Source organism: Phascolarctos cinereus, unplaced genomic scaffold (assembly GCF_003287225.1).
Source record: "Phascolarctos cinereus isolate Bilbo 61053 unplaced genomic scaffold, phaCin_HiC Scaffold_3;HRSCAF=262, whole genome shotgun sequence".
Taxonomy (NCBI): domain Eukaryota; kingdom Metazoa; phylum Chordata; class Mammalia; order Diprotodontia; family Phascolarctidae; genus Phascolarctos; species Phascolarctos cinereus.
In genome coordinates this window covers 12043015-12065909 of record NW_027555736.1, presented here as the reverse complement: position 1 = coordinate 12065909, position 22895 = coordinate 12043015, and the positions used below count along the sequence as shown (strand labels likewise).

The following is a 22895-nucleotide window of genomic DNA, read 5'->3' as shown; positions in this document are numbered from 1 at the left end:
CTAAAATCAACCTGCTCATCATTTCTTATAGCACGGTAACATTCCATCGCAATCATATACCACAACTTGTTTAGCCATTCCCTAATTGATGAGCATTCCCTCAATTTCCAGTTCTTTGCCACTAAAAGAAGAGCTGTTATAAATATCTTAGAATATACAGATCATTTTCTTTTTGCCCTGATTACCCTGGGAAACAGACCTACTCGTGGCTCTACTGCTGGGTCAAAGGATATACGTAGTTTTGTGACTCTTTGGGTACAACTCTAGATTGCTCTTTAAAATGGTAGGATCAATTCACAGTTCCACCAACAGTGTATTAATGTCTCAATTTTTTACGTCCCCTCCAACATTTGTCATTTTCCACTTCTATCATTTTATCCAATCTGATAGGTGTGAGATGATATCTCAAAGTTGTTTTAATTTTCATTTCTCTAATCAATAATGATTTAGAACATTGTTTCATATGACTACATGTAGCATTGATTTCTTCATCCTGTTCATATCCTTTGACCATTTATCAATTGAGGAATGACTCATATTCTTATAAATCTGAGAAAGTTCTCTATATATTTAGGATATGAGACCTTTATCTAAGATGGCTAAAGAAACCATCTATAAAAATCTTTCCCTAATTTTTTGCTTTTCTAATCTTTGCTACCTTAGTTTTATTTGTTCAAAACCTTTTTAATTTCATGTGATCAAAATTGTTCATTTTACATCTCACAATGATCTTTATCTCTTGTTTATTCATAAACTGTTCACTTATCCATAAATCTGATAGTTGATGTGTTCCATGTTCTTCAGTCTTCTTGTCATGTTTCTCTTTATGTCTAGGTTGTGTATCCATTTTGACCTTATCTTGGTAAATGGGAAAAGATATTGGTTTGTAGCTTTGGTCATTTCTTACAGTGCAGCACTCCATTCACGTACATTCATGCTCGGCCATTCCCCATTTAATGGTCACCCTCTTGAATTCTAGGCACTTGCTTTTCTTCTTCCCCCCTCCCCGTATTAATTCCCCCCTTCATTACAGAAAGTATGTTTTGCTTGCAGCTTTACTCTCCCAGCTGTTTATCGTCCTTCACCCTCACCTCCCATGTTTCCCTATGTTGAGTTTGATGTAGTTTTACTCCCAACTCTGTGTATGTGTATGCAGTCTCCTTTGTCCATTTCAGATAAGAGTGTGAGATTCATCTAATGATCTCCCCATTCCTTCCTCCCTGTTTGTCTATACTTCGAATGTACCCTCATTGTGAGAAACAGCAAGTTCTTCCTCTTCTTTATTTCTCTTTACACTAAGGTGTTCCTTTTGCTCTCCCTTCTTTTCCTCTCTTAAAACCCTCAGAATGCAATCAGTCCCCAGCTCTTCTATTTTTCTCACTTAGCTCCCTCGTTATCTTGTAAAATAGTAGGCTTCTGAAGGACACTTGTTTCTTTTCCTCCTGTGAGAATGTTAGCATTGCATCGTCAGACGGGCCCCTTTCAGTTGCTTAGGTTTCTCTTGAATTTTATGTTTGCATTTTAAAGTTCCTATTTCACTCTGGTCTTTTTATCAGCAATACTTCAAAGTCCTCTATTCCATTAAAAATCCATTTTTTTCCCCTTTAGGATTATGCTCAGCTTTGCAAGGCAAATTATTCTGTGTTAAAAGCCTATCATTTTGCCTTTTGATTCATTCTGTTCTGAGATCTCTTGATGTATAGTAGAAGCTGCTGGGTCTTCTGGGAGCCTTAGCTGTGGTTCCTCAGTCCTTGAGCAACTTCATTCTGGAAGCAGGCCCTGCTTTTTCTTTGACAAGGGAGCTCTGAATATTAGTTTGGACATGCCTGGCACTCTTCCCTTTGGGGAGATAATTGGTGGATTCTTTTTGTTTTCGTTTATAATTTCTCAAAATGTTATTCCCAGGCTCTTTCTAAAATAAAACCATGGTTTTAAGGGAGAGAGTAATTTAATAGTTTTCAATATCAGATATCTTATATTTTTTCTATTTTTCAATTTTTAAAAATATTGCTCTAATATTTCATTCTATCTATTCTAGTTTTTCATGGAGTCCATTACTTGGATAAGGCTTCCCACTTTCTTTCTAGACTATCCTTCTGATTCTTTTCTCCAGAACTTTAAAAATTGTTTTAAGTCTCTTGGTTCATTTTCTCCTACATTTCATGTAGTCCTTGTAGAAAATTCATGTTTTTCCTTTTCTGCTTATAGTTTTGAAGGTTAATGTTCTCCTTTTGTGGATCTCTCTATTGACAATAATTTTATATTAGTCAGGATCTTCTTTGGTTTGCTCATCTCTTGAGGTACAATGTTAATGTCACTTCTAGTTGTGAAGGGAGTACCTGATGAAAACCTTAGGAGGGATAAGTTGGCTCTCACATACTGGATTTTCTATATTTGTAGTCACACAACAGCCTGGGAGATATAGTGACTCTAATATCCAACTGTATCCATTGCTTATTGATTTTTTAAAATGTATTTGACTGAGTAGAACAAGTTTTAGCCTTAAAGACTGTCCTCAAATTGCATACCTCTCATGGCCAAATAACTAAAGATTTGGTGACAGTCGTATCTACAGAGATGAGGCCTCTGCTTGGAGACATCTTGATCTTAGGTGTTTGGAAGCCCTCCTGCACAGAATCTATACAGAAGAACAATTCTAGATTGATGGCAAGGTTCTAAAAATGCTGTCTTTTGTTGTGCTAATTGTGTGGAGCTCTAGAACATTGGAAAGCCTCCTTGATGGAATCCATAGTTTTTTGGAAGGGATTTAATCATCCACATGGAAAAACAAAGTGGATAGAAAACACATGGTGTAGATTTTCACCTCAATCAATAAGCATTTACTAAGTGTCCGTTATATGGCAGGAACTGGCAATACAAAAACAAAAGTGGAGTAGTCCCTGCCCTCAAGGAGCCTACATTCTATTGGATAAAGTATTATAGAAATGTCCATTAGGACATGTGAAATATAAATAAGATAAATTAAAATGTACAATAACAAAGGCAAAGTAAAATACATGTGGTTGAATGGACAGGTTGTTGAGTTCATCCACAGATATGTATATGTCTGTCTGTCTCTCTCTCTCTCTTAGATGAACAGCATTGCAGATGAATAGGGAGTTGGATCCATGGAATAGAGTTGAGTTAGGGGTAGGTGATCAGGCTAGATCATATTTAGGAAGTTGCATCATTTCTTTAGCAATAATATCCTCCCAATGATGTTATATGGCTAAAAATCATTGAATAACATGATATTGGAAGAGTTACATGTTAGGACCCAAAGGGCAGTGGAGTAAACCTTGGTGAGGATAACTAGCCCATGGTAGATCACAAAAGAAGGGCAGAAAGAATGCCGTCAAGGACATCCATGGCATGGGAAGGAGTGGCCAGAGAGCCCTCAGACTGCATGGACCCCCTTTAAGGTTTGTAAGAACAGGGAGGAGGCCTCAACACATTGGGTGGACCATCTGTGGAGAATTCCTATGATGTCAGGAGTGAAAAACAAGCAGAATGAGGGCAGAGGAGAGTTTCCATTTCAATGGCCAGGTGGAGGACATTGGGGTGATGAGGGAATAGCGCACCTGCAATGATGCTCCCACACAGCCCCAGCTGCACTAATATGCTTTACGTGAAGGGCATGACCTGATAGATGCTGATGTTTTCCTTTCTAAGTTTTCTTAGGATACTTATGTAGGGGTATTTTTTCTTTTCAAATCGATTTTGATCCCCTCAAGGCCAGGGACATCCCTACTTCTTTCCTTGGGAGTCAGGAGCCATCTAATAAGCTCCTGCCAATTCAGCAGAACTCTGCACATTAGTTGTCCTTTTTTCTCTTCTATTTAGCCATAATTTTCCATATGTTGAAATGATGTAACAGTGAAATGTGTCAGGGGCAGCTAGATGTGCAGTGGATAGAGCACCGGCCTTGGATTCAGGAGGACCTGAGTTCAAATCCGACCTCAGACACATAACACATACTAGCTGTGTGACCCTGGGCAAGTCACTCAACCCCATTGCCTAGCCAAAAAGAAAAAAAAAGAAAGAAATGTGTCATATTTTCTTTTTTTGCAGTTTCGATGAAATGGCAACATATGACCTTCTAGCCACAATTGACTTCATTGGGAGGAAAACTGGACAAAAGGAAATGTATTATATAGGCCACTCCCAAGGCACTACTGTTGGTATGCTAGGAATGGATGTTGTGTCCCCAGTGTTGGTGGCAGAAGTGTTTGATAAGCTCAGGGCTGAGCCAGTGGGTCTCTTTATGAAAGAAGGCCTGGCCTCTTTGAAAGGGTCATAACTCTTTCCCCTGTGTGGCAGCCCTAGACTGAGCATGGGTGGCCACCATTCCCCAGCTGGCACCCATCCCAATGAGAAGAACATTCATAGCAAGTTTTGCAGGGTGCCCTACGCCACTGATATCAATAATGGTGAATGTCATAGAAACAAAGAAGCGTTGAATTTCAGAGTTAGGCGGGACCTCAGAGGCCATCTGGTCCAACCTAGGCCTGAAAGGAATCCCTAGTACGATAGACAGGACAGAGATTCATCCAGCCCCCGCTGAAAGATCCACACCACCTTCTGGGGCAGCCCATTCCCCATTGAGAAGCCCCAGCGTCAGGAAGCTTTCCTGGCTTCAGCTTTGAATTTGCTCCTTTGAAGCTTGGCCACGTTGCTCCCGGTTCTATCCTCTGGGGCTAGGGAGAGCAAATCTACGCCTTCTTCCACAACACCACCTTTTGTCTTAGAGAACTGGAAGACGGCAACCATGGCCCTTCCCGCCTCCTCCAAGTCCTCCGTCCTTTAGGCTAAATCTCACTGGTTCCTTCAGCTGATGCTCACAGGACATGAGCAAACCCTTCCCCATCCAGAATGTTTTGCCTACAGATGTTCCTCAGTTTGTAAATATCCCTTTTAACTGGGGACCCGGTGACAGGACAGAATATAGAAAAACTATTGCCCCTGCTTTGATTTTTGAACTCTAGTGGGAAGAAAGGGCATCAGCATTAGTGCCTACTATGTGCAGGCATGGGGTAAGCACTTTTTCAAATATGACCTCCTTTGATCCTTACATCAACCCTGGGAGATAGGTACTATCATTATCCTCCTTTTACAGTTTAAGAAATTAAGATAGAGAAAGGTTAAGTGACTTGTCTAAGGCCTTATAGCTAGTAAGTATCTGAGGCCAGATTTGAACTCAGGTCTTCCTGACTCCAGGTGCAGCCCTGTAATCACTGTGTTACTTAGTGTGCAACCTCATATTTATTCCTATCTAATTTTAGCTTGTTAGATTTTAAATCCAAAGAGAGCTCATGTCTAAAATGTGCTCCCTAAAACCTCAGTTGGACGTGTATAATTTTCCTCATCCACTTACATCCAGGGTGCTTGGATGGTAAGCAGGACACACGTGAATATTGAGTCTGTGATATTCGTGCTTACAAAGTACCAGGACCACTATTAAGTCACAAGAACAGGGAACATTTACGTGGTGCTTTGAGCCTCCCAACAACCCTGTGGAGAAAGTGGTGTCATTTCACTCCATTTTACAGGTGAGCAGCCAGAGCTGAGAATGAGTAAGTGACTCAGCCAGGATCACGTAGCTAGTAAGTGACTGAGGCAATAGTTGAACTCAGTTCTTCCTGACTTAAACTCCACCGCTAGCTGCCCCTAGTCATCTAGAAGAGAAGCTGCCCTTTTTTTAAAGACTTCCAGGAGAGGTCTTTTGACATTTTTAATAACATATTGCTGTGTACAGCCACTCACACATTAGGAAAGATTTCCATTATGTCCAATGCAGTTTGTCACGATGCTCTGGGAACCCATTTCCTCTTGTTCATAGAAAATAGCCGCCCATCATTCTCTTGCCAACATTCACCTTATACATGAAACTCTGATTAAATGCCCCTCAGTCTTATTTCTGGTCTTAACTATCCAAAGGATTAATTAAATTTAATTCAACAAAAATTAGAGATTAGAATCTGAGTTCTAGACACTGTGCTCAGCACTGAAGATACAAAGACAGTTGCTTTTGTCAGATCCTAAATTTTAGAATTCTTTTTATCACTTTGCCTCAAGTCTTGTCCCTGTTGTTGCAACCATTTGTCAGTTTCAGAGCCCCCAAAGTGAATGTAGAACCCCAGCCATTTGGTGCTGACAGAAACCGGAGAGATGGTATGATTCAGCTTGCTCAGAGGGTGTTGACACTGTCATGGCCTTATCTGTGCTGAATTGGATGACAAATGTGACTGCATGCCCCACCTTTTTTTTTTTTAGCTATATTCCTGTTTATTCACCATAACAGTGTGTCACCCCATTTATCCAGAGGTCAACTAATGGCTCCTTTGACCATCTGCAATTTATCTAAGTATCAGGAAGTTACCTGGTACCATTGAAAAAAATCTCCCCCCAAAAAACCCCACAGAAACCTTGGTACCGTTTTCTGTAGGAAACCCTAAAAGGTTTTGCTTTCAGCCTTATCACCATATGATTTCTAGCCATTCTAAAATCCTCAGTTATCTGATTTCCCCGACCATAGCAGATCCAAAAGACCAAGTTAGGAGGAGGAGGGCATAATGAGTAAAGAGCCCTGGCTGCCGATAGCTAGCCAGGAAAGGAGGCTAGCTCTCCCAGTGAGGTTCTTCCATGATGTGCCATCTGACAGTTTCTCACTAATCTTTATCTTGTCTCTTTCAGCTTTTGTAGCATTGTCCACCTTGCCAAGGCTGGCTCAGAGAATCCAAATCTTCTTTGCATTAGCTCCAGTTATCACCATTCAGCACACAAAAAGTCTTCTGATTAAAGTGGCATATGCTTTAAAGAAATTGCTCAGGGTATGCTAGTCTTTTTGCTTGAATAATTGTAACATCCAAAGTCTGAAGTGTTTCCAAGCCAGGCACAGTCACCAATGGACAACAAAGCAGTGTTGATCGGCAGGGCGGCCTGCCAGACTTGGAGTTAGAAAGATCTGAGTTCAAACTTGTTTCAGACTCTTGTTAGCTGTGTGACCCTAGCCAAACCACCTAATGAACTTTGAGATCGTCCACTTAGCTGCTAATGTGCTAGAGCTACCACTGGGGGGGTTCCTACCTAACTGTGATTGTCTAAATTTAGGTCATTTAAATTCATTTTACAGATTATTTATGGCAAACGAGAATTTATGCATAATACCTTATTTAACCGATTCATCAGCACGGAGCTTTGTGGTGCACAGCATGTGGACTCCATTTGCCGAAGCTTTTTGTTTATGCTGTGGATTTGATTTCATAAATTTAAATATGGTGAGTAGGATGATGTGGAGGAGGAGAAGTCACTGTTTTCTTTTTGGATTTTCTTTTAAAAGCTGCATTTTGCTTTAACTCAAACCAACTTCCCAATAAACCTCTCTCCATATTACCTTTCCTTGGGAAAAAACAAAATTAAAACCAAGCCCTCTAATACAGGGATTATAACCATTTCCCACTTCGAACTGGGTGTTTAGCTCTGGTCACCACGTTTTGGAAGCATCCTCATCGTCTGGGAGGATCCGGGGGGCAGCCAGTGGGGGAGGGACCCCACTGGACTTGTGGCCTTCCAGATCAGTTGAAGGAACTGGAGTTATTTAGCCTGAAAAAGAGAAGAGTTAGGGGAGGTCTGATAGCTAGGCTTGTTCTGAGGGCAGAATTAGAAATAATGGGTAAGGGTCACTTAGAGGCAGATGTGGGTGAAGTAGAATGAAAGCCCTCCTAACCATTAGACGTCTCAAAACAAAGGTGATGGACTATATCAGAAAATAGTGAGTTCCCCACCCCCCACCAGCAGAAGTTTGCGAGCGATTACAGATGACCATTCATCAGGAGTGTTGGACTAGGTGGCTTCCAAGGTCACTCCCAACTGAGGTTCTGTGATCAAAATGGAAGTTGCATTTTTTTCCAGCATCGTTTTGAGGCAATGCTACCCATCCTTTCTGCGCCAAAGTTATATGCCTGGGAGTGTTGTTTTCTTCTTCAAATGGAGCACTAGAATTCTTAGACCTTCATAACCCTGTAGTTGAATCCATGTTATACAACTTAACTTTGCCTTCCCACTCCTCTGGTCCAGACAGATGGGCCGTCTTGTTCTTTCCCAGAAATGCCACATCTCTCCTCTGAGCCTTTGCATAGGCTGTCCTCCCAGGCCTGGGAAGTTTTTCCTGCTCATGTCTGCCTTGGAGACCCCTGGGTTTCCTTTCAAACTGCTCAAGTGCCAGCCACCATCTAGATGAATCCTCCCTCACACCCACTGCCCGTCCCCCAAATGACCTTGGGATCCCCGAGTGTATCCCTCAGTGTGCACCTGCTGTCTCTGTAGAGATCTAAGCTCCCTGAGGGCAGGAGTGGTTTTCTCTCTGTCTTGGTTACTCCATTGTCTAGCCCAGGCCCGATACGTAATAAGTGCTTGAGAAGTGTGTCTTGATGGGTTGGTGGTGCGATTGATTGATACGTGCCTAGCAGTGGGATTTGTGGGTCAAAGGAAATGGACATTTCAGTCACTTTCTTCATGTAATTTCCACTTGCTTTCTCAAGAAGACTCAGTCACAGCCACTCTCGTAGTGCCTGTCTTTCAGTAACCCTCTCAGTACTGACTCTTCCCATCTTTTCTCATGCTTCTGTGATAGTTTCTAGTTTTCTCTCAACCATATGGTCGACTCGTGTACTCGTGACTCTGTGCCCTTTGGCATGTGTTGGAGTTCTCTGGGAAGTGAATGTTGTCCTCAGGGTCTTGTTTGATGTGCTGAAGTACTAGATCATTTTTTTTCTCAAAAATATCCTTGTTTCCTAGAAATTTTCTAGATTAAACATCACCAAAATGTTCCACAGCTTGCAATGGAATTAAATGGGAAAACATTGTTCCTGTAAAGTCGCCTGGATGTGTATTTGTCATAAAACCTGGCAGGCACTTCAGTTCAGAACATGCTACACTGGATCCAGGTATGCTTCTCTAGCACCTTTGAACACACCCTTCATTTATACTGAGCTCCCTTCTTGACAATTCCCTGGGAAACGTGAGTCCCGTGCTCCGGAGAGGACATGTGCCCTGCCGGTGGTTCTTTGTCTTGATCCAGACTCTGAAGGGCACTGAAGCAGCGCTTTGTCCACCGTGTCCCTTTGCTCCCAGTCTTACTGTGTGTGTGAGACTCACCTCTGGGAGCCTCAGTGTCCCCACCTGTCAAATGGGGGGGTTGGATTAGGTAGTCTTTTCTAGCTGTAAAGCTATGACCGTGTCACCCCGGCAGCCCCATAGATGGAACATGACGCCAACAGTGTGGATACCCAGACCCAAGCAGCTGCCTTTGGTTGTTAGATAAAAACCCATTTAAAAAACCTGAATGTACCAAGCCAGCTTTGTAAGGTGGGAAGAAGAGCTGTTGAAGGGATGATCGTCTGCAGTGGGAGCTTCCCCCTTGTGGGGGGCCAGGCATGCCCTGTTCCTGAGCCCATGATCATCTGTTTTATTTCATTTTAGGATTATAACTCGGGTGATTTTAGAGCTTTTGATTGGGGAGATCCCGACTTGAATAGAATGCACTTTAACCAGCTAAAGGACCCAAGGACGGGGAGGAGGAGGGAAGGTCTCCCTGCTGCGTAAGAACAAACTGAGCCGGGGGCTTCACTTGAGAATGGGGCAGTGCCAGAGCCTCACCAGCACTAGGGAGGAAGCCTAGCGAGTTCAGCTGGGCCGCTCCTGAGGCAGCCGGCGACTCAGCCTGGCCCACATCACCAGCAGGCCCTGGTGGCCACCACCTTTCCTGGGATGGCCATGGAAAATATCCAAAGGCCATTTCTTACTCTGTAACTCAGAATGGTGTTGTGCTTTCCACAATAGATCATTCACTCAGGCATTCTCAGCTGCCTGCTTGAGTCAGGCCACCTGGCTTCTACTCCTGTGACCTTGGACGGATCATGAACTTCTGTGGGCCTCCACCATTTCTCAATCCCTAAAAGGAGGGTGTGGACCCTGTACACTCCATGGAGTCCCCTTTAAGCTCCAGACATGTAACTGTAGATGTACAATATCACACTAGGTGCAGGGAGGCAAAATGTAAGATGGTCATTAGTTTTGAAGGCAAGAAATACATAAAGTGCTGAGAACAGAAAGGAGAGTATAACAGTTCAAGCATATGTTAATTTGGGAAGGTCTTCAGGCATATTATCCTTCATCATATCCTTTTCAGATTTAACAAACTCAACATTAATCAAGAAAAATTAAGGAGAGGAACCTTTTTCAGAGACCTATTTTCTACATGTTCTAAGGGCTGTAGGAGGTCATGTCACTTTGTGCATTAGTTTCATCCTTAAAATTCTCAGGTTCCCTCAGTTTCCCAGTACAAGATAAAATGACTAAATACTGGCCTGTGCACGTAACAAGAGAGTTCCATAAGTCAAAGGCCTGAGTTCAGCCAATTCCTTTATTCTTTGGCCTGTCACTATATATGAATTGAGCTCCTTTCATAAGATGGGGAACCCTGCAGAGCTTAGCTTTTGGGTACCCAGTCTTATGGCACTTCCTTCTTAAAGAATGAAATCCAGGAAAAAATTAATCTTCCTAAGGTAGACAGCGAACTTGTTTGTATTGGAGAGGCCAGGGTGGATGAAACTGGGTCTCTGGGCCAACCTAAGCCAGAACTCCATAACTGGCATGATCTACAGATATTCGTTAGGTTGGGCTATAACTTGAAACGGAATGTTCCTTGACATCCATTTGTGCATATGATTAGTCTGGAAAATGTGGTAGAAAATTCTCCTGTTTCATAAATAATGCTCCATCTTTTCTCTGTAGATAGTCTGTATACTTGGGATTAGGACAAACTGTCCAACTAGCCAATCTTGTGTGGGTGTGTATACATACCTATATATAGATATAGGTATACACACACATATATATATACACACATATATACGCACACATACACATACTATATATACACATGTATACATATATATACATATACACACAAATATAAGCTTAGATAGTTATGTGTATGTATGTGTATATACACATGTATAGGAGTGTGTGCACACGTGTATATACATATGTGTATATATGTATGTATAAGTCTAATTTTCAGCTTAATTTCAAAAGAATGCTAATCTCTGTACCTTCATAACTTTTTACCAATAATTTTTTTAGAGATAGGTCATTCTAGAACTCATTTAAAATAGGTTCATTTCATCATTTAAAGAAATGGAAGCTTCTAAATCATGACTTCCTATGAAATCTTTTGTCTATCCTCATTTTGATTCAGAGTATGCCTCCATTTTATAATGTGACAGAGATGCACGTGCCCACTGCAGCCTGGAATGGTGGGCAGGACTTGGTGGCCGACCCAGAAGATGTCAAAAATTTACTGCCTCAAATCCTGAATCTCATTTATCACAAGACAATTCCATACTACAATCATTTGGGGAATAGATGCACCTTGGGCAATTTACTATAAAATCATTAATTTGATCAAAAAAGCACTATAAGGTACTCTGACAGGGTGCTCTAAGGAGCTGTTGTAATTCGATTAAAATGTCATTTTTTTTAGACCTAAGGATCTTGAACCTTTTTTTCCACTCCTGTAATGTATTATATCTAACACGTTTTGTTGATTCATCTTAATAGTTCTGAAGTAACCTCAAGGTGTGTAGGGAGAGTAGGGGAAGATTAATAAAGTTCTAAAAGTAGAAGGAAGACGGTCAGTTTAAGTCAGTCTCCACTCTGTATTTTAATAGTCATTTCTGTTTCCCCGGAAGTCTGGCAAAAGGAACAGTGCTGACGGTGGAATCTCCTGAGTGTGGGGTTGAGGTTAAGAATTGACAGTGGAGGCACTGGGAACTACACCAGGCACGGTCAGGTTCTACTCTTGCTTTGGGATGCCTGGTGCTGTCCATCCCCAATCTGAGTCAATCCAACAAGCATTTATGGAGCATCTACTGCGTTCTCAGCTAAAGTCCCACTTTCTACAAGAAGCCTACCTGGTCCCCTCAACACTGGCACCTTCTTTGTGAGATTCTTTCTCATTGATGCCACCGACATCATGTTTGTACATAGTGTTGGCATGTTTTCTCCCCCATTAGATAAGGAGCTTCTTGAGGGCAGAGATTGTCTTTTGCCTTTTTTTGTACTCCCCAGTGCTTAGCCCACAGCCTGGACATAGTAGATGTTTAATTGTTGATTTCCCTTATTGACTTCCCTAGACTTCCAGACGATGGAGTTAAACCCCAGGAATACAAAGGCAAAACAGCGAACAGTCCTTTGCTTTTAATGACCTTTCATTGCACTGGGCAGGAATGACCTGTAAGCAAAAAAAAAGACCACTGATCTGAGGAGTGGTTGAGAACATGGATAACTAGGAGGGTCAGGAAAGTCATCCACAGAAGTGGCATATGAGTGAAACCTGTAAGAAAACAATGACTTGTGAGAGGTGGAGATGGGCAGAGACTGAGGGCATTCCTGGCAGAGAGGACCGAGGTGGATGTCAGATAATAGGGAGTAGCAAGTCTGCCAGTTGGGTTTGAATGGAGAATGCCGAAATGGAAGTCATGAAAACTAATTGGGCATCTCGCCCAATTAAAGGAAACAACAAACCAGCGAGAAAGAATCTGGAAAACAAAAGGATATCCCAAGTTCTAGGTGTCATCAATCAACAGTTGAAAGGGAAAGTTAAAAGGCTCAGACTATACCAGGAGTCGAAGAAGCACAAGGAACAAAAGAAATAAGTAAAGTGGGATAAAAATAACTTCTTTCCTCTGGAGGCAGTGCTCTGGACTTCCACCACACCTAGGTGCCTAGTTACCTTTGTCTCTCCCCCTCCCCCATTGGAATGGAAGCTCCTTGAGGACCAGGGACTGTCTTTCTACCTCTATTTTTATTCCCAACACTTAGCACAGTGCCTGACACACAGAAAATATTTACTAAATGCATGTTGGCAGACTTTGGTTGTTGTGAGGACAAAATGTTGTTGTTATATATTAACTAATATGCCTGAAGGGTAACTGGTGGTCCATAATAAGCTGCCTTTATGCATTTGTGTGTAGGATATGTACATGCATATATATATGTGTATATATATATATATACACACACACACACACACACACACACACACACACACACACATATATGTATACACACTTACATACTCTTTTCATTGACTATTGCAAAGCCTTGGGCTCAACTGTGCACTCATGACTTATTTTCATACACTGCAACCATATAAAATCAACTCAAGTGCAGTGAGAACATGATGTAATCCTGTATCCTCATGGGAGGCTGTTGTCTGTCTTTGAAAGGCCATCGTCACAGTAGCATCAAGCACAATTGACGTGAAGCATAACATTTTTCCCAGGAGGGAGTTTAAACTCATGATGGGTCTGTCTCACCTTAAGTCTACTATGATGTCTCCTAAAAAGAACGAAGGATAGCTTCCAGACTAAAAAAGGGGCCAAAACGAAACAACTGATTAGCCACTTGATGTGTGTGGATGACTTTGAGCCATGTGACGCCAGTGAAAAAATAAAACTACACAGATCCTTCATCTGGCATCTTTTTCCAGTGAGGTAAACGTGTCATTTGGACTATATAACAACTTCAAGCTGGTTTTGAACCCAGGTCCTCTGATCCTAGAGACATGCTGTTCCCACTGTACTTGCCCTAGTAAATATAGAAAAATCATTGAGTGGCCACACACACACACCATAACTCTACCCTTTATCGTTAGCTGACAGAGGGCAAATCCTCATACACCAGATATAGACCTGAACATATCCCTGACAATTCAACAAATGATCTATCCTAGGAGTAGAACATCATCACAGACAAAGCTGTCACCATGATTGCTTGGGCATTATTAACACCAACTTGCCTGAAATCTAAGAACAATGTCTTGAAAAGCATTTTTACTAGACCAAGCATCCATCTCCTCCAGATTCCATGGAATGAACAACTCAAAATCTAGGAGAAATCAAAACCATGTGCAGACAGGATGAAATCTGTACCTGCCCTGACATCTTTGTTTCTGGAGTTGTCCCAAACATGTCATTACTGAGCCTACATAAGAGGAATTTACACTCTACCCCTTCTATTAAAAAAAAAAGTGATCATTTTATCTACTGCCCATCTGTCATTTAGTAAGCATAAATGGATAATAGTAAGATAGAGAACCATTTCCATTTGAATTCTACCAAATATAAAATGGGGATAATTACCATCATCCTTATTCATCAAAACATGAGAATAAAATCTACCAGATGATGGTAGTAATAACTGACCATTTCTGAACCATGGCTAGTCTTCGCCATTCTGGTTTTCATCTGTCTCCCATCAAAATTCAGACTCTTCCCCCTGTGCCCTCATCTTTGATCAATGAGCCTGCCCCTGATCTTTCTGGGACCAGGCCACATTTTCGCTTCCTAGTCAGGTATTCTATGATGTGACATGATACAATAAACATTTATTATACAAACCATGCTGCCACCGCTCAGACCGTTTTCTCCTTCCAGCCAAAACTTGGACCCTTATAGATTAGTTTTCACTTGGTCTTGCCTAAAGCCAGGCCACCATACCAATTCTTAGCCACTTCCAAACTATACCACGGCACATGCATTCACCATTTCTACCTTTCCAATTCTAGCTCCCCTTTATGTGCTCACTTCCGTTATTAGAATGTAATCTCCTGGAGGGCAAGGACTGTCTTAGTTGCTTATGTTATATCCCCATTGCTTAGCTCAGTACTGGGCAATATGCAGTAACCCCTTAAAAATGCTTTGGTTTCCCATCCTCCCAGCTTATTTAAGATGAAGGAGAAAGAAGAATAGAGGGAGAAGAGAAGCATAATGACTTGGCTCGGGACTGATTTTATCTGCCGCATCTCCACTGAGGATAGCTTGTTATATTTACACAGGAGGATCAAGATTCCTCCTAGACATACATGGCTGAATAAAATATGAGTCCCAATTGCTAATCTAATCTATAAATTCAGAAACGATCGGCACTATATTCCAGATCAGATTTCTCTCTCCAAGGTGGGAAGAAATGATGGGGTAGCATAAAAAACATTCCAGTTGCTATTTTCATGGGCCTACTCATCTAATTCTTTCTTTTGTACCTACCCATCTAACCTGGAACCAGTTCAAAGCAAATGTTTAACTCAAAACCATCAGCCATGGGCTGCTAACAGTTTCCTCTATGAGAGGGAAGTGCTGAGTCTTCAGAGCATCCCCAAATCAGTCATCTCTAGTTTGGTCTCCAACAGAAATATTCAACCTAATATATAAAGCTAAGACCAAAACAGGACTGCAGCCCCCGTCTGCACCGAAGGTCCTCGTGGCTGGACTTGCATTGTTCTGAATTCAACAACAGTAACAAAATAAGCATCTACTATGGATCGTTTCAGAAAGGCGTTCCCTCCCCCCATTGGCAAGGGCCAAACAGTAGAAACTGAATGCTGTGACATTGCAAACTTGGCCTCACAGACAGCGAGGAGAATAGACTTCCCTCCTTTGTTTGCCGAGTTGAGAGACTGTGGTTATAGAATGCTAAGTGTGGTCATACTTGTTTGATGTGTGGATTAGATTTGCTGACTTGTTTGTTTTTAACCCTCTTTTTAGTCTTTGTTATAGGACATAACTGTATGGAAAGAGAGAGTGAAGGATTATCAGGAAATGTAGATGATGTGAAAACAAAGAATAGCAATAAAAATTATTTTTAAGTAAAACATTTAAAAACAATGTTGCCAAGATAAGAAAGTAGGCTTTCAGGGTGGCATTTATTAATGTTCTCTCAATTGATTTTTTTTTTGGATAAAAGTAACATCTGTTTTTTCCATTCTATAACAGGAGATTTAGAGTCAACTTGATGGAATCCCAGTAAAGCTGCCCCATGCCGCCTCCACTCAGAACCCTTTCTGCTTCCAGCCAAAACCTAGACCCTTATGGATTAGCTCCCTCCCTGCCCAGGCCCAGGCGTACTGTCGGTCAGTGGGGATCTTTCGTGTCTGGTGAGTCTGGTGTAGCCGATGTCTTCTTGCAGTGTAATAACTATGAGTCTCATGTAGAAGTCTATGGTAATTAACTGCAGTATTGGTGATTAAAAATAACTGCGTATGGTCACTTCCAGTAGGGCTCCATTGAGGGTTTTGGTTGGTCCCTCTTCACATGGACCCACTGACTGAGTTGGAGGCAATATCAGGGCTCCTCCTGTTCTTTGGATAAGCAGCTTATACCTGTCTATGGAGACCTGGACACATTTCATTCGTATCTTACACTAATTCAAGATAGTGTCACCAAACAATTGTAGGTGAGAGAATTGGCTGCCCTTTAAAATGTGTGAAATAAATCTAGTTTTCTTGTGGGTGGGAGACCTTATGTGCGTGAGAACTGCCGAAACCTTGGCCTTATTACCTGACCCAACTAAATCAATCCCATTAGCGTTCCCTTGCCTCTAGGAACTCTGCTGAGTGTTTAACACCCCCCTACCCACCCACACCCACACACCTTATCTTTCCAGCCTCCCTGGACATTACTCCCCTTCCCACATTTGGTCAGCCAAACTGGTCCTTTTTTCTAGTCCTCACACCTGATGCTGCATCTTCCATGTCTGCGGCTTGGTACTGACCATCTCACGTGCTTGAAAGGCATCCCTCTTTACCTCTGCCTCATAAATTCTCTTTTCTGTTAAGATGCAGCAGAAGCACCATTAGTTACATGAGGTCATTCTTGCCATTTCCCTCAGCTGTTAGTGCCCTGCCATCTATACTACTTTGGATACATTGGATATTTATTCACTTTGTATGTATTCTGTGTACATTTATGCGTGTACTTCACTACACTAAGCTCCTTGTGAGAAGGGATTTCTGCATTTTGTATTTGTTCCCCCAGTGCCTTAGTGTGGTCCCTGGCACATGGTAGGTGCTTAATAGACATGTTTTTCAAAGTTCAGTTTTAGCACAAATTTAGCAATTTTGTATATTTATTTTAAAATGTTTATTCCGCCCTTCCATTTCCCCTGTAGTCTCTTGGATCTCCTATGCATTATGGAATCTCTTTAGACTTTTTCCTATGAAGTAAGTACCTCTGTCCCTATTGAGAAACAAAGGGAAGGTTAGCAAGATCACCACAAATTCTTCCAAGAGAATTCAGACAGTGTCTAGTAACTAGCATCTAAATAAGTACCTCACTCAGACGGCAGATCCTTTTCACAGAGACAGACTGCCGCCCGTCCTGAATCCACGCACTCATATGTACACACATTCAGCAACTAGTTGATAGTCCGGCATAGAGCGGTGTGTCAGCATTTGTTTATTTACGAAAGGTCCCCATCATAGGAGTGAACTGGCTTCTTCACCTTCATAAACGTTTCTGCGTTCTAAGCTGACCATCAAGTCCAATTCAGAAAGTTCTGCTGAGTCATGAAGGGAAATACAGAGCAAACATCCTTCATAACAGCCTCCATTAGGCAGCTGGTGGGCACCATAGTGCATAGAGCACCAGGCCTGGAGTTAGGAAGACTCATCTTCCTGATTTCAAATCTGGCCTCTGTCACTTACTAGCTGTGTGACTGGGGCAAGTCATTTAGCCCTGTTTGCCTCAGTTTCTTCATCTATAAAATGAGTTGGAGAAGGAAATGGTAAACCACTCCGATGTCTTTGTCAAGAAAACCCCGCATAGGGTCATGGAGAGTCAGATACAACTGAAAACAAAACAGCCGTTTCTGTTATTTCCCTCTCTCTCCATGGTCCCCTCTTGGCTCATATATGCTATTCTATGGTGAAAGAGAGCAAGGTAGGGAAAAGCAGGCCTAGAATCAATCTGATAGGGCCTTGCCATCCTTCAAACTAATTAAGAAAGTAAAATTCTCTAGTTCTTTCTCTTTAATGGTGAGAGGAGTTTGCTGTACAAAGCAGAAGAGGGGTTTTGTTATAATGAGATCAAAATGTTCCATCAGGTCTGGGTTTGTGAGTTAGAGGCCTACCTTTCATGGGTATGTCAGGACAAGAGTACCTCAACAAGGAAACCACATTATGCTGAAAGCTAACAGACCAATAGTAATATTACACTTACATGTCCTGAATGCCCTAGCATCTAAATTCATAAGCTAAAAATTAACTGAATTACAAAAAATATATGGACAGTAATACAGTAGTGGCAAGAGATTTTAATGTCTCATTGTTTTAGACAGATCTAATAGAAGGTGGAAAATGTGTAATTGAACAAATAATTGGAAAAACTAGAACCAACAGTTGGCTTACGAAATCTTCGAAACAGGATTGTTAAATACTCTGCATGTTGCCTAGCTCCATGTGAAACTTTTATAAAAATCGACCATGTATTATTAAGACACAGAGATATTACAAACAAACGTAAAGAGGACAAAATAGGACATGCGTCCTTTACAGAGCATAACAGTAAAAACTAGTAATCAATTCAGAGAACACAAACAAAAAACACACGCTCAAATGGAGACATAACAATGAAATCATAAATAATGATTAGGTCAAAGAACAAATCATAGAAATAATTAACAGATATGTTAAAGAAGGTAAAAATGATGAAACATGTCAAAATTTATGGGATGCAGCCAAAGCAGTCCTCAAGGGGAAAATTATGTCCCTAAAAAACATACATTCACAACATAGAAAAAAGAGGATTAATGACCTCTATATGCACTTAGTGAATAATGATTTTAAAGTTTTAAATAAAGTCCTGTCAAACTAACCATAGCATTTCATCCAAGAATTCTTCCATCATGACTGAGTTGGATTTATACCAGAAATACAAGGATTGTTCAACATTAGGAAAACAATTTATATAATTAATCATATTTTTTTAAAAAGTCCAAATAATACTTGATTATTTCAATATGTATAGAAAAAAGCCTTTGACAAACTACAATACCAGTTTATGCTAAAAAACTCTGTAAACATATAGAGACTTTTTTATATCCTAAAAGTATCTAAAATCCAAAGCAAGCATGATATATAATGGAAACACATTAGAAACTTTCTCAATAAATATAGGATTAATGCAGATATGCTAAATCAACTCATTATTAATTGATATAGTTCTGTACATGCTAACAATAGCAGTAAGACAAGAGGAAAAAAATCAGAGGCATACACATAGGTAAGGAGGAGATAAAGCTCTCCCTGTTTGCTGGTGACATAGTGATATAGGTAGAAAATCCCAGGGAATCGGTGAAGGTACTGAAAGAATAACTTTGGCAAAGGGAAATCCCATTCCAGATAACTACAAAATGCAAAAAATATTTGGGAATCAATCTATCAAAGCACACAAAATACTTGTATTGATTCAATTATAAAGTTCTCCTTAAAAAGATGAAGAACAACTTGGATAGCTAGAGGAATATTTAGTGCTCATGGCTGGGTCATGCCAATATAATAAAAATGACAATTCTACCAAAGTTGGGGAATATTTTAATGCTTTATCAATCAAATTATCAAGAATTTACTTTATAAATCTTGATAAGGTAATTTTTAAGATTCATTTGAAAAAAATAAAAGATAGATATAAAGGAAAATTATGAAAAGAGGTAGAAGTGAAGGTAGAATTAAGACCTCAAACTGTATATAAAGCAGCAGTCATCAAAACTATCTGGTATTGATTAAAAAAATAGAGAAGTAGAGTCCCGGGCCAGACTAGAAAAGGGAGAATCAGAAACACTGGAAATCATTGATCCAGTGTTCCATAAGCCAGAAAACAAACTACTTAGTTAGGAAAGACTCTCTACTTGATAAAAACTGAGAAAACTAGAAAGCGATCTGGTAGAAATTGGACTGATACCTTACAGCACAACGCATAATACATTCGAAATAAATACTTGATCTTAATGTTAAAGATCATAACATTAAAAGAATAGAATTAGGTCATATGCCTCTTGAAGCTATGAGTAGAAGATATATTCTTAAAGTAAGACAAGACATAGAGGCAATTACAAGCAATAAAATACATGAATTTGATAACATTAAACTGAAAATCTCCATAAACAAAAACAATGCACCTGGGATAGAAGTGAAATAGTTGTGGAAGAGGGGGAAAAATTATGTCAAATTTCTCTAATAGGTTTAAAACAACCTATATATGTATATGTACACTCACATGTCACCAAAATCCATTCCCCAATAGATAGCCGTTCAAGGATATAAGCATACAAGCACAACAGTAAGGTCTGAGTAACTGTTACAAGCGAAGGTGAGCAGCTGGGGACATCTCATCCCCTAACAGTGAGATATTCTCTAGAGGTAGACAAGGGACCAGGAAGAGGAAGGGAGTTTGAGTGAGGGCTTTGTCTCCAGCCACGCTGTGGGCCTGTCAAACTCCAGCCACGCTGTCCTTTTTGCTGTTCTTCACACACTACATTCTGTTTCCCTCTGTCGTTGTACTGGCTTCCCCCCATGCCTAGAATGTCCTCCATCCTCATCTCTGCCTTTTAGAACCTTTGGTGCTCTTCAAAGAGTAACTCAAGCACTCTCTTCTCCAGGAGACCTGTCATGGCCCCTAAGGTGCTAGTGCCCTAGGGGCAATTAGGTAGTGCAGTGGGTGGACTGCTGGGCCTAGAGGCAAGAAGACTTGAATTCAAATCTATCCTCAGACAATTACTGTTTGTGTGACTCTAGGCAAGTCACTTAACCTCTGCGTTGTTTCCCCCAGATGTAAAATGAGGATCATAGTAGTACCTGCCTCTCAGGGGCTTTGTAAAGATCAAATGAAGTGATATTTGTGAAGCACTTAGCACAGTGCCTGGCACACAGTAAGCACTTAATAAATGCTTGTTTCCTTTCTTCTCTGAAATTGTGTTGTTATATATACACATATATACACACATACACTCTATATCTATATATTTTATATATCTATATATCTATATCTATATCTATATATCTATATAGATATATAGATATATAGATATATAGATATAGATATAGATATATACAGAGAGAGAGAGAGAGAGAGAGGTTTTTTTTCTATGTGGTCCTGTTATCTTTAAGAAAGTAAGATCCTTGAAGGCAGAGGCTGTTTTGGTTTTGTTTCTGTACTTTCTGGGCCTGGAACATAATACTTCTTAATTGATTGAGTAGCAGTGCTTAGTACTAAGTATATATCTCTGAATCAGACTTAGAAGCCCTCTCTTCAGTTTGTTTTTTTGGCAAGGCAATTAGGGTCAAGTGACTTGCCCAGGGTCACATAGCTAATAAGTGTCAAGTGTCTGAGGCGAATTTGAACTCGGGTCCTCCTGACTCCAGGGCTGGTGCTCTACCCTTTGTGCCACATAGCTGCCTCTAAGGGGCCTCTCTTCCAAGCTGTCTTTGTTACAATTGCCCCTTCTACTCCATTCCCCCAGAGCTAATCACTCAGCCTTCGATTTGGGATTTCAAGTGAGGGTAGAAGCAGCTGATCACACTTTGGGATGGCTCTGACTGCCTTCCATAGGTTGAGCAGAACAACAGCTGTCTGCTACTTCCCCCCACTGTCCCTAGCTCTGTTCTCTGGGACTAAGCAGAGCAAATGGAATTCTTCCTCTTAACAACTCCTTCAAATCCATTAAAACAACAGTCATAAGCCCCTTATGTTAAACATCAGCCTCTTTAGTAAACAGTCACAGTTCCTTCTCTTCCTTCTTCTCTGTGGCTTGTTTGAAAATCCATCTCCTTAGAAGTACAACTTGTACCATTTTATCTGCCATCTTGGCTCCTGTGGAATGGACAAAGTGGGCATACAATGGAACTGTTACCAGTTGAGGGTTTGCATTGTATCTATGTACAAATAAAGAATTAATCATAATTGTTGACGAGCTAAAGAGAAGGTTCTTTAAAAACAGGGAATATGGCCTTTTAAATTGTGCAATCCTAATGGCTTAAAGCCCAGCTAATAAATCATTTGTAAAACTCAAACATGGTTTCAGGTTTCTCTGCAAACATAATGGGCATTTTAGATCCTTCAGTGAAGAAGGAAAAGGGTTGAGATAAGATCTCACCCTTTTCCCAAACTTCTCTGTTACTGATGAGCGTATCACCATACTTCTAATCCTCCAGATTGATAATCTTGGGGTCATTCTCAACTGCTCAATCTCACCCACATCACATATCCCATCGGTTGCCAAATCTTTTCCTTTTCTGTCTATACATATCTCTATTATATACCCCTCTCTCTTGACTTACAATAGCCTCTGCCTCTATTCAGGACCTCATCACCTATCACCTGGGCTATTGAAATAGTCTCCTGCCTCTTCCCTCTTCCCAGTCCTCTTCCCAGTCCACTCAGCTGCCAAAGTGATTTTTCTAATATTAAGGCCTGACCATGTTATTGTCTTAATACAGATTTAATAAGGTTGTGTTATCAAAGTTCACTAAGAGGAAACAGTACAGAGGACAAAATAGAAACAAGGAAAGCAAGTGGCCAGCTTAACTGAAGGGAATATATTCACAATAAGAAGGCGCACATCTCCCTCCAACATTTCTCATTTTTTCCTTCTATCATTTGAGCCACTCTAATAAATGTGAGATGATAGCTCAAAGTTTGTTTGGTTTTTTTTAAATTGGGACACTGATACACTGTTGGTGGAACTGTGAACTTATCCAACTGTTTTGGAGAGTAATCTGGAATTATTCCCAAAGAGTTATTAAACTGCCTAGACCCTTTGACCTAGCAATACCACTACTTGGTCTATTTCCAAAGATGATTAGGGAAAAAGGAAAAGAACCTATATGTTCTAAAATGTTTATAGTAGCTCTCTTTGCGGTGGCAAAGAACTGGAAATTGAGGGGATGTTCATTAATTGGGGCATGCCTGACCAAGGTGTGGTATGTGATTGTGATGGAATACTACTGTGCTGTAAGACATGATGAGCAAGGGGACAGCTAGGTGGTGCAGTGGGTAGAG

At 40.8% G+C, this 22895-nt stretch overlaps 1 protein-coding gene and 1 pseudogene across 5 annotated transcripts in view; both read left to right on the top strand.

Annotated features, from left to right (window-relative positions):
* LOC110199931 (gastric triacylglycerol lipase-like) overlaps positions 1–11546 on the top strand; it is a 28702-nt pseudogene extending 17156 nt beyond the window's left edge. Inside the window, exons 4-9 of the transcript XR_013485497.1 lie at positions 4072–4181; positions 6694–6830; positions 7133–7276; positions 8873–8945; positions 9481–9548; positions 11257–11546. The product of XR_013485497.1 is annotated as a gastric triacylglycerol lipase-like (transcript). The remainder of the gene's footprint in view (positions 1–4071; positions 4182–6693; positions 6831–7132; positions 7277–8872; positions 8946–9480; positions 9549–11256) is intronic.
* LOC110198973 (lysosomal acid lipase/cholesteryl ester hydrolase-like) overlaps positions 1–22895 on the top strand; it is a 162470-nt gene that overhangs the window by 32142 nt on the left and 107433 nt on the right. For 2 of the 4 annotated variants that reach the window (XR_013485143.1, XM_078150705.1), the window contains exon 3: positions 15837–15997. The gene's annotated coding sequence lies outside the window, so the exon portion shown is untranslated. Of the gene's footprint in view, positions 1–13197; positions 13560–15836; positions 15998–22895 lie in introns of those variants that run through there. The other 2 variants (XR_013485144.1, XM_078150706.1) reach the window with 2 other exon arrangements.